This window comes from Salvelinus alpinus, unplaced genomic scaffold, assembly GCF_045679555.1.
Source record: "Salvelinus alpinus unplaced genomic scaffold, SLU_Salpinus.1 scaffold_43, whole genome shotgun sequence".
NCBI lineage: Eukaryota > Metazoa > Chordata > Actinopteri > Salmoniformes > Salmonidae > Salvelinus > Salvelinus alpinus.
In genome coordinates, this window is record NW_027255984.1 from 292,229 (window position 1) to 303,463 (window position 11,235).

The 11,235-nt window shown below is 35.4% G+C and overlaps 1 protein-coding gene and 1 pseudogene across 1 annotated transcript in view; one reads left to right on the plus strand and one right to left on the minus strand.

Moving 5' to 3' along the window:
• LOC139567094 (zinc finger protein ZFP2-like) overlaps nucleotides 1–11,235 on the minus strand; it is a 303,695-nt gene that overhangs the window by 136,648 nt on the left and 155,812 nt on the right. The window lies entirely within an intron of this gene.
• Nucleotides 1–11,235, plus strand: part of LOC139567104 (zinc finger protein 271-like) — a 58,253-nt pseudogene that overhangs the window by 903 nt on the left and 46,115 nt on the right.

Genomic DNA, 11,235 nt, shown 5'->3' on the forward strand with positions numbered 1-11,235 from the left:
TGCTCTGAATTGAAAGAGTACTATTTATATGATTTAACAAAAAGTGACTAACACAAAATGAGCTGTGTTACACTTACCATGTTGGTGACCCACTTGAATCAAAATGCAACACTTAAAAATGTAGCGATCTGTTTTATACAAATTGTCCTCTAACCAGGGATGTACACATTATTCCCAGATTCCGTGTGATTTTTGAGCTGTTAGTTTTAACAGGACGTGCAACCTCATCTTCCTCCTCTCGGCACAATTGATTTCAACATGATATCGATGAGTGATGACAAATAAGTAAGTGTTCCTTTATTTAGCGACCCCTACATTTAAATGCATCACTCCAGAATGTAGCTGACTGTCTTTTGCAGGTTGTCCTCTAACCAGTGAGGTAAAATATATCTCCCATTTCCATGTGTTTTGTTTAGTTGTGTTAGTTTCAACAGCACGTACAACCTAATTTCCCTCCTAATCGATATCAGTGATTTATTGCTACTTGTCAAAACAACAGTGTTTTTGGTGCTTGTGCAGTTTAAAATGAGCTTGTTTGAAAAAATAAGTAATATGATTATTGTGGCAGATGTTTGTGTATATAGCATGTAATGTTTAGGTTTTCAATTAATCACAACTGTTGATTTGGACACGTTAAAACACGTTGTTTTGACTTTTTCCCACCAAGCAAAATGTCATTGAAAACACGTTGCAAAGAAGACTATGCCCGACAATTACAGTTGGAGTCGGAAGTTTATGTACACATTGAAACTCGTTTTTCAACAACTCCACAAATTTCTTGTTAACAAACTATAGTTTTGGCAAGTTGGTTAGAACATCTACTTTGTGCATGACACAAGTAATTTTTCCAACAATTGTTTACAGACAGATTATTTCACTTATAATTCACTGTATCACAATTCCAGTGGGTCTGTCTCCTAGAGATGAACGTACTTTGGTGCGAAAAGTGCAAATCAATCCCAGAACAACAGCAAATTACCTTGTGAAGATCCTGGAGGAAACAGGTACAAAAGTATCTGTATCCACAGTAAAATGAGTCTTATATCAACATAACCTGAAAGGCCGCTCAGCAAGGAAGAAGCCATTGCTCCAAAAACCGCCCTAAAAAAGCCAGACTATGGTTTGCAACTGCACATGGGGACAAAGATGGTACTTTTTGGAGAAATGTCCTCTGGTCTAATGAAACAAAAAAAGAACTGTTTGGCCATAATGACCATCGTTATGTTTGGAGGAAAAAGGCGGAGGCTTGCAAGCCGAAGAACACTATCCCAACCGTGAAGCACGGGGGTGGCAGCATCATGTTGTGGGGGTGCTTTGCTGCAGGAGGGACTGGTGAACTTCACAAAATAGATGTAATCATGAGGAAGAAAACTATGTGGATATATTAAAGCAACATCTCAAGTCATCAGTCAGGAAGTTAAATCTTGGTAGCAAATGATTCATCCAAATGGACAATGACCACAAGCATACTTCCAAAGTTGTGGCAAAATGGCTTAAGGACAACAAAGTGAAGGTATTTGAGGGGCCATCACAAAACCCTGACCTCATCCTATAGAAAATGTGTGGGTAGAAGTGAAAATAGCATTTGTGAGCAAGGAGGCCTACAAACCTGACTCAGTTACACCAGCGTTGTCAGGAGGAATGGGCCAAAATTCACCCAACTTATTGTGGGAAGCTTGTGGAAGGCCACCCGAAATGTTTGACCCAAGTTAAACAATTTAAAGGCAATGCTACCAAATACTAATTGAGTGTATGTAAACTTCTGACCCACTAGGAATGTGATGAAAGAAATAAAAGCTGAAATAAATCATTTTCTTGACTATTATTCTGATATTTCACATTCTTAAACAAAGTGGTGATCCTAACTGAGCTAAGACAGGGAATTTCTACTAGGATTAAATGTCAGGACATGTGAAAAACTGAGTTTAAATGTATTTGGCTAAGGTGTATGTAAACTTCCGACTTCAACAGTACTTTCAATTTTAGTTGAAAGTTGAGATGTCGTTTTTTTCAATGACTTGAAAACAACTTAATTTCAATGTACTTGCAGCCTATACACATGGACTCAGTATAATACACTACTGAAGAAGCATGTTTCAAATCACCTCATATTTCAAACATCCAGACTGACAAAAGATACATGTTTTATTATTCCATGCCTCACCATTAAGTTAATTATTGCCAATACATATTAACAAAGGGGTGTACATTTGGTTTTGATATTTCATATTTATAATTAATGTAACATTTAGTAATCATGATTATTTATGCAACCAATTTGACATTTTTGGGGACAATTATATTGACATTGTTGCCCTACTTTTAGAATATCAGGGATCATTCTCAGATGTGCCAACCCAAATGTACTAGAGCATGACATTGGGGACTGGGCCCGATCCAACAACATGCCTATCGAGTGAACCCTGAAAAGAGAGAGAAGCTCCGCAGTGAGGTGGAAAGTTACTACGGATATTGCAGGAGTTTCCTCTTGAAACCAGACATGTCTGTGGTAAGGACAACTTGGTTGCAGATTGTCTCAAGGGTGGGCATTCAAAAATATTTGTGTTTTACGTTTAGCCAGTGAGTTGCCATGGATCACAATTTATTTTGACTGCACGTTTTTCCCGTATTGGAGATGAGTTTTGTTTGGGCTCGTTCCAAGGGGACCAGAGTTCTAGAAGCTAGTGAGTTTTAGGAAGACGAGAGTTCTAGAAGCTAGTGAGTTTTAGGAAGATGAGAGTTCTAGAAACTAGTGAGTTTTAGGAAGACGAGAGTTCTAGAAGCTAGTGAGTTTTAGGAAGAAGAGAGTGGGGGGAAAACAGCCAGTAGACACCATGTTTATATTGTAGGTGAAGCATTGTAGTTGATTATAATGTGAAATGGAAGTTGTTTTCTGTTGGTGGTACGCAAACTTGTCCAACAAAAATATAGGATATATTTGTTGTCTTAAGGGGGAAGGTGTTACAGGCTTTGGTTTTTCCATTTATGTTTTGAGGTTGGACTTTATCAGCACGTCCAGCTCGTTAGCATGTAGGGAGAACTGATTGGTGTCACCTCGTTAGCCAGTCTGTGTTACACCTGTGCTGGCTTGTCCATCTCGTTATGGTTGAATATTTCATCCAATTGTTAATATGTTAATCAATGGATTTTTCTTAGGATGCTCATTAGTCTTTCAGTTGTTAATCTTATGTTCGTTGTGTAGTAAATATTATTGTTTGTTTTTCATTGTTTTAAATTTTTTCCTGTGAAGCCATTGTGTTGCATCCATGTCTGAAATGTGCTGTATAAATAAAGCTTGATTTAAACATATTGCAAAACAAATTAACCTCATGACTGACAATCAACACACTTAATTATTTTTTTATTTTATTTAACTAGGCAAGTCAGTTAAGAACACTTTTGTCAATATGGGGGTGCTGTTTTCACTTTGTAAAAAATCATTCCCAAATTAAACTGCCTCGTACTCAATTCTTGCTCGTACAATATGCATATTATTATTACTATTGGATAGAAAACACTCTCTAGTTTCTAAAACCGTTTGAAATTATATCTGTGAGTAAAACAGAACTCATTTTGCAGCAAACTTCCTTTTAGGAAGTGAAAAATCTGAAATCGAGGCTCTGTTCCAGGGCCATCCTATTAATTTGCCTGAAATCTATGGATCTACATGCACTGCATACGCCTTCCACTAGATGTCAATAGGCTGTGAGAGGTGGATTGGGGTGTATAGCTTGATCTGAGGTCAAATGAGAGCTCTTGGAATGACATGACCCCAAGTTTCCTTTGTTCAGCAAGGCGCGGGAAGGACCCCTGAATTGCGTTCTGAAAAGCTTTCGTTATAGACGTTAGATATCTCCGGCTCTGATTTTATTTGATATGTGTTAAAAACATCATAAAGTAGTTATTTTAAACCGAGTTATATCAGTTTATATCAGTTTATTGTGATTTTCGCCACATGGCTAGCTTTGGTTGCTAATTCGACAGATGAAGAGGACATTCTACAACCGAACAACGATTATTCTGGACAAAGGACACCTTGTACAAGATTCTGATGGAAGCTCATCAAATAGTAGGAACCATTTATGATGTTATTTCGTATTTCTGTCGAAAATGTGTAGTTGTATTTTTCGCCCTGATTTTGGGGGCTATCTCGCTATAACGTAAGCTGTATGTCGTACTAAAGTTATTTTTAAAGATCTAACACAGCGGTTGCATTAAGAACTAGTGTATCTTTCATTTGCTGTCCAACATGTATTTTTTAGTAAAGTTTATGATTAGGTATTTGATTAGATTAGGTGCCTCTCCAAGATTTCTCCGGACAATATATTTGCATTTTGACTACGTATTCACATTGTAAAACCACGATTTGTGCCGCTAAATATGCACATTTTCGAACAAACCATATATGTATTGTGTAATATGATGTTATAGGACTGTCATCTGATGAAGATTGTGAAGGTTAGTGAAGAAATTTATATATTTTGCAGTTTTTTTCGCTATCGCTAACGTTGCGTTGAATGAATGCTGTTGTGTGGTTGGCTATTGTAGTAAACTAATATAATGCTATATTGTGTTTTCGCTGTAAAACACTTAAGAAATCTGAAATATTGGCTGGATTCACAAGATGTTTGTCTTTCATTTGCTGTACACCATGTATTTTTCATAAATGTTTTATGATGAGTATTTAGTTATTTCACGTTGGTCTCTGTGGTTATTCTAGCTGCTTTGGTGAGATTTGTGATGGTGGCTGCAATGTAAAACTATGATTTATACCTGAAATATGCACATTTTTCGAACAAAACATATGCTATACAATAAATCTGTTATAAGACTGTCATCTGATGAAGTTGTTTCTTGGTTAGTGACTATTTATATCTTTATTTGGTCGAGTTGGTGATAGCTACCTATGCGGTAAAAAAAAGTGAAAATATGCGGTTGAGTCTTTTGCTATCGTGGTTAGCTAATAGAAATACATATTGTGTTTTCGCTGTAAAACATTTTAAAAGTCGGAAATGATGGCTGGATTCACAAGATGTGTATCTTTCATCTGGTGTCTTGGACTTGTGATTTCATGATATTTAGATGCTAGTATTTACTTGTGGCGCTATGCTAGGCTATGCTAGTCAGCTTTTTTACTGATGAGGGTGCTCCCGGATCCGGGATGGTGACTCGTGAGAAGTTTTAAATTAAGAACAAATTCTTATTCACAATGATTGCCTAACAGGGAACAGTGGGTTAAATGCCTTGTTCAGGGGCAGAACAACATATTTTTACCTTGTCAGCTCTAACCACGAGGCTACATGCCGCCCTCTTGCATAACCAATGAGCACATATTTTAGTCCATCTTAGTATGAAAAACAGTATAAATTCAGTATATCTTCCACTATGTCAAAACAGTTTCACTTTTCAACTAACACAGTGCATTTGTTGAAACTGAAAAGTTTTGAAATCATCAATACGTCAAAGGATTCAACTACTGGACACTGAAACAAACAATTGGATCAAACAGATCAATCCCACTGGACACTGGGTTTCATTCAGACCCTGCAGGGCTTAGATTAAGCCAGGACTAGTTAAACTAGGACATTTAAATAGCTTTCCTGAACGTGGCTTAAATTAGGCTTAGTTAGTCGGAGACTGGAGTCCTGGAGTCAGGTAAGTAAGCCTAAATGAGAACACCTGGGTTAATCCTGATTAGGTTCAGTATGAACACCTGGGTTAATCCTGACTAGGTTCAGTATGAACACATGGGTTAATCCTGATTAGGTTCAGTATGAACACCTGGGTTAATCCTGATTAGGTTCAGTATGAACACCTGGGTTAATCCTGATTAGGTTCAGTATGAACACCTGGGTTAATCCTGATTAGGTTCAGTATGAACACCTGGGTTAATCCTGATTAGGTTCAGTATGAACACATGGGTTAATCCTGACTAGGTTAAGTATGAACACCTGGGTTAATCCTGATTAGGTTCAGTATGAACACCTGGGTTAATACCTGATTAGGTTCAGTATGAACACCTGGGTTAATCCTAATTAGGTTCAGTAAGAAGAAACAACAACCAGAGGTGAGATATCTGCATTATTATCAGGATTACAAGAAGAAACAACAACTAGAGGTGAGATCTGCTTTATTATCAGTATTACAAGAAGAAACAACAACTAGAGGTGAGATATCTGCATTATTATCAGGATTACAAGAAGAAACAACAACTAGAGGTGAGATATCTGCATTATTATCATGATTACAAGAAGAAACAACAACTAGAGGTGAGATATCTGCATTACTATCAGGATTACAAGAAGAAACGACAACTAGAGGTGAGATATCTGATTTATTATCAGGATTACAAGAAGAAACAACAACTAGAGGTGAGATATCTGCATTATTATCAGGATTACAAGAAGAAACAACAACTAGAGGTGAGATATCTGCTTTATTATCAGTATTACAAGAAGAAACAACAACTAGAGGTGAGATATCTGCATTATTATCAGGATTACAAGAAGAAACAACAACTAGAGGTGAGATATCTGCATTATTATCAGGATTACAAGAAGAAACAACAACTAGAGGTGAGATATCTGCATTATTATCAGGATTACAAGAAGAAACAACAACTAGAGGTGAGATATCTGCATTATTATCAGGATTACAAGAAGACACAACAACTAGAGGTGAGATATCTGCATTATTATCAGGATTACAAGAAGAAATGACAACTAGAGGTGAGATATCTGCCTTATTATCAGGATTACAAGAAGAAACAACAACTAGAGGTGAGATATCTGCATTATTATCAGGATTACAAGAAGAAACAACAACTAGAGGTGAGATATCTGCATTATTATCAGGATTACAAGAAGACACAACAACTAGAGGTGAGATATCTGCATTATTATCAGGATTACAAGAAGACACAACAACTAGAGGTGAGATATCTGCATTATTATCAGGATTACAAGAAGAAATGACAACTAGAGGTGAGATATCTGCCTTATTATCAGGATTACAAGAAGAAACGACAACTAGAGGTGAGATCTGATTATTATCAGGATTACAAGAAGAAACAACAACTTCAGGTGAGATATCTGCATTATTATCAGGATTACAAGAAGACACAACAACTAGAGGTGAGATATCTGCATTATTATCAGGATTACAAGAAGAAATGACAACTAGAGGTGAGATATCTGCCTTATTATCAGGATTACAAGAAGAAACGACAACTAGAGGTGAGATCTGATTATTATCAGGATTACAAGAAGAAACAACAACTTCAGGTGAGATATCTGCATTATTATCAGGATTACAAGAAGAAACAACAACTTCAGGTGAGATATCTGCATTATTATCAGGATTACAAGAAGAAACAACAACTAGAGGTGAGATATCTGCATTATTATCAGGATTACAAGAAGAAACAACAACCAGAGGTGAAATATCTGCATTATTATCAGGATTACAAGAAGAAACAACAACTTCAGGTGAGATATCTGCATTATTATCAGTATTACAAGAAGAAACAACAACTAGAGGTGAGATATCTGCATTATTATCAGTATTACAAGAAGAAACAACAACTAGAGGTGAGATATCTGCATTATTATCAGGATTACAAGAAGAAACAACAACTAGAGGTGAGATATCTGCATTATTATCAGGATTACAAGAAGAAACAACAACTTCAGGTGAGATATCTGCATTATTATCAGGATTACAAGAAGAAACAACAACTAGAGGTGAGATATCTGCATTATTATCAGGATTACAAGAAGAAACAACAACTAGAGGTGAGATATCTGACTTATTATCAGGATTACAAGAAGAAACGACAACTAGAGGTGAGATATCTGCATTATTATCAGGATTACAAGAAGAAATGACAACTAGAGGTGAGATATCTGCCTTATTATCAGGATTACAAGAAGAAACAACAACTAGGGGTGAGATATCTGCATTATTATCAGGATTACAAGAAGAAACAACAACTAGGGGTAAGATATCTGCATTATTATCAGGATTACAAGAAGAAACAACAACCAGAGGTGAGATATCTGCATTATTATCAGGATTACAAGAAGACACAACAACTAGAGGTGAGATATCTGCATTATTATCAGGATTACAAGAAGAAATGACAACTAGAGGTGAGATATCTGCCTTATTATCAGGATTACAAGAAGAAACAACAACTAGGGGTGAGATATCTGCATTATTATCAGGATTACAAGAAGAAACAACAACTAGGGGTAAGATATCTGCATTATTATCAGGATTACAAGAAGACACAACAACTAGAGGTGAGATATCTGCATTATTATCAGGATTACAAGAAGAAACAACAACTAGAGGTGAGATCTGCATTATTATCAGGATTACAAGAAGAAACAACAACTTCAGGTGAGATATCTGCATTATTATCAGGATTACAAGAAGAAACAACAACTAGAGGTGAGATATCTGCATTATTATCAGGATTACAAGAAGAAACAACAACTAGAGGTGATATCTGCATTATTATCAGGATTACAAGAAGAAACAACAACTAGAGGTGAGATCTGCATTATTATCAGGATTACAAGAAGAAACAACAACTTCATGTGAGATATCTGCATTATTATCAGGATTACAAGAAGAAACAACAACTAGAGGTGAGATATCTGCATTATTATCAGGATTACAAGAAGAAACAACAACTAGAGGTGAGATATCTGATTTATTATCAGGATTACAAGAAGAAACGACAACTAGAGGTGAGATATCTGATTTATTATCAGGATTACAAGAAGAAACGACAACTAGAGGTGAGATATCTGCATTATTATCATGATTACAAGAAGAAACAACAACTAGAGGTGAGATCTGCATTACTATCAGGATTACAAGAAGAAACGACAACTAGAGGTGAGATATCTGATTTATTATCAGGATTACAAGAAGAAACAACAACTAGAGGTGAGATCTGCATTATTATCAGGATTACAAGAAGAAACAACAACTTCATGTGAGATATCTGCATTATTATCAGGATTACAAGAAGAAACAACAACTAGAGGTGAGATATCTGCATTATTATCAGGATTACAAGAAGAAACAACAACTAGAGGTGAGATATCTGATTTATTATCAGGATTACAAGAAGAAACGACAACTAGAGGTGAGATATCTGATTTATTATCAGGATTACAAGAAGAAACGACAACTAGAGGTGAGATATCTGCATTATTATCATGATTACAAGAAGAAACAACAACTAGAGGTGAGATCTGCATTATTATCAGGATTACAAGAAGAAACGACAACTAGAGGTGAGATATCTGATTTATTATCAGGATTACAAGAAGAAACAACAACTAGGGGTGAGATATCTGCATTATTATCAGGATTACAAGAAGAAACAACAACTAGGGGTAAGATATCTGCATTATTATCAGGATTACAAGAAGACACAACAACTAGAGGTGAGATATCTGCATTATTATCAGGATTACAAGAAGAAACAACAACTAGAGGTGAGATCTGCATTATTATCAGGATTACAAGAAGAAACAACAACTTCAGGTGAGATATCTGCATTATTATCAGGATTACAAGAAGAAACAACAACTAGAGGTGAGATATCTGCATTATTATCAGGATTACAAGAAGAAACAACAACTAGAGGTGATATCTGCATTATTATCAGGATTACAAGAAGAAACAACAACTAGAGGTGAGATCTGCATTATTATCAGGATTACAAGAAGAAACAACAACTTCATGTGAGATATCTGCATTATTATCAGGATTACAAGAAGAAACAACAACTAGAGGTGAGATATCTGCATTATTATCAGGATTACAAGAAGAAACAACAACTAGAGGTGAGATATCTGATTTATTATCAGGATTACAAGAAGAAACGACAACTAGAGGTGAGATATCTGATTTATTATCAGGATTACAAGAAGAAACGACAACTAGAGGTGAGATATCTGCATTATTATCATGATTACAAGAAGAAACAACAACTAGAGGTGAGATCTGCATTACTATCAGGATTACAAGAAGAAACGACAACTAGAGGTGAGATATCTGATTTATTATCAGGATTACAAGAAGACACAACAACTAGAGGTGAGATCTGCATTATTATCAGGATTACAAGAAGAAACAACAACTTCATGTGAGATATCTGCATTATTATCAGGATTACAAGAAGAAACAACAACTAGAGGTGAGATATCTGCATTATTATCAGGATTACAAGAAGAAACAACAACTAGAGGTGAGATATCTGATTTATTATCAGGATTACAAGAAGAAACGACAACTAGAGGTGAGATATCTGATTTATTATCAGGATTACAAGAAGAAACGACAACTAGAGGTGAGATATCTGCATTATTATCATGATTACAAGAAGAAACAACAACTAGAGGTCAGATCTGCATTACTATCAGGATTACAAGAAGAAACGACAACTAGAGGTGAGATATCTGATTTATTATCAGGATTACAAGAAGAAACAACAACTAGAGGTGAGATATCTGCATTATTATCAGGATTACAAGAAGAAACAACAACTAGAGGTGAGATATCTGCATTATTATCAGGATTACAAGAAGAAACAACAACATTCTAAGGACCATATGAGTTTATTGGTGCTTCTAACCGTGTTCTTATTCCAGAGGAAAGGAATGTTACTATGTAATAACTATGAGTAGACCATGTTACTATGTAGTAACTATTAGTAGACCATGTTACTATGTAGTAACTATTAGTAGACCATATTACTATGTAGTAACTATTAGTAGACCATATTACTATGTAGTAACTATTAGTAGACCATGTTACTATGTAGTAACTATTAGACCATATTACTATGTAGTAACTATTAGACCATATTACTATGTAGTAACTATTAGACCATATTACTATGTAGTAACTATTAGTAGACCATATTACTATGTAGTAACTATTAGTAGACCATGTTACTATGTAGTAACTATTAGTAGACCATGTTACTATGTAGTAACTATTAGTAGACCATGTTACTATGTAGTAACTATTAGTAGACCATATTACTATGTAGTAACTATTAGACCATATTACTATGTAGTAACTATTAGTAGACCATATTACTATGTAGTAAGTATTAGTAGACCATGTTACTATATAGGAACTATTAGTAGACCATGTTACTATGTAGTAACTATTAGTGGACCATATTACTATGTAGTAACTACTAGT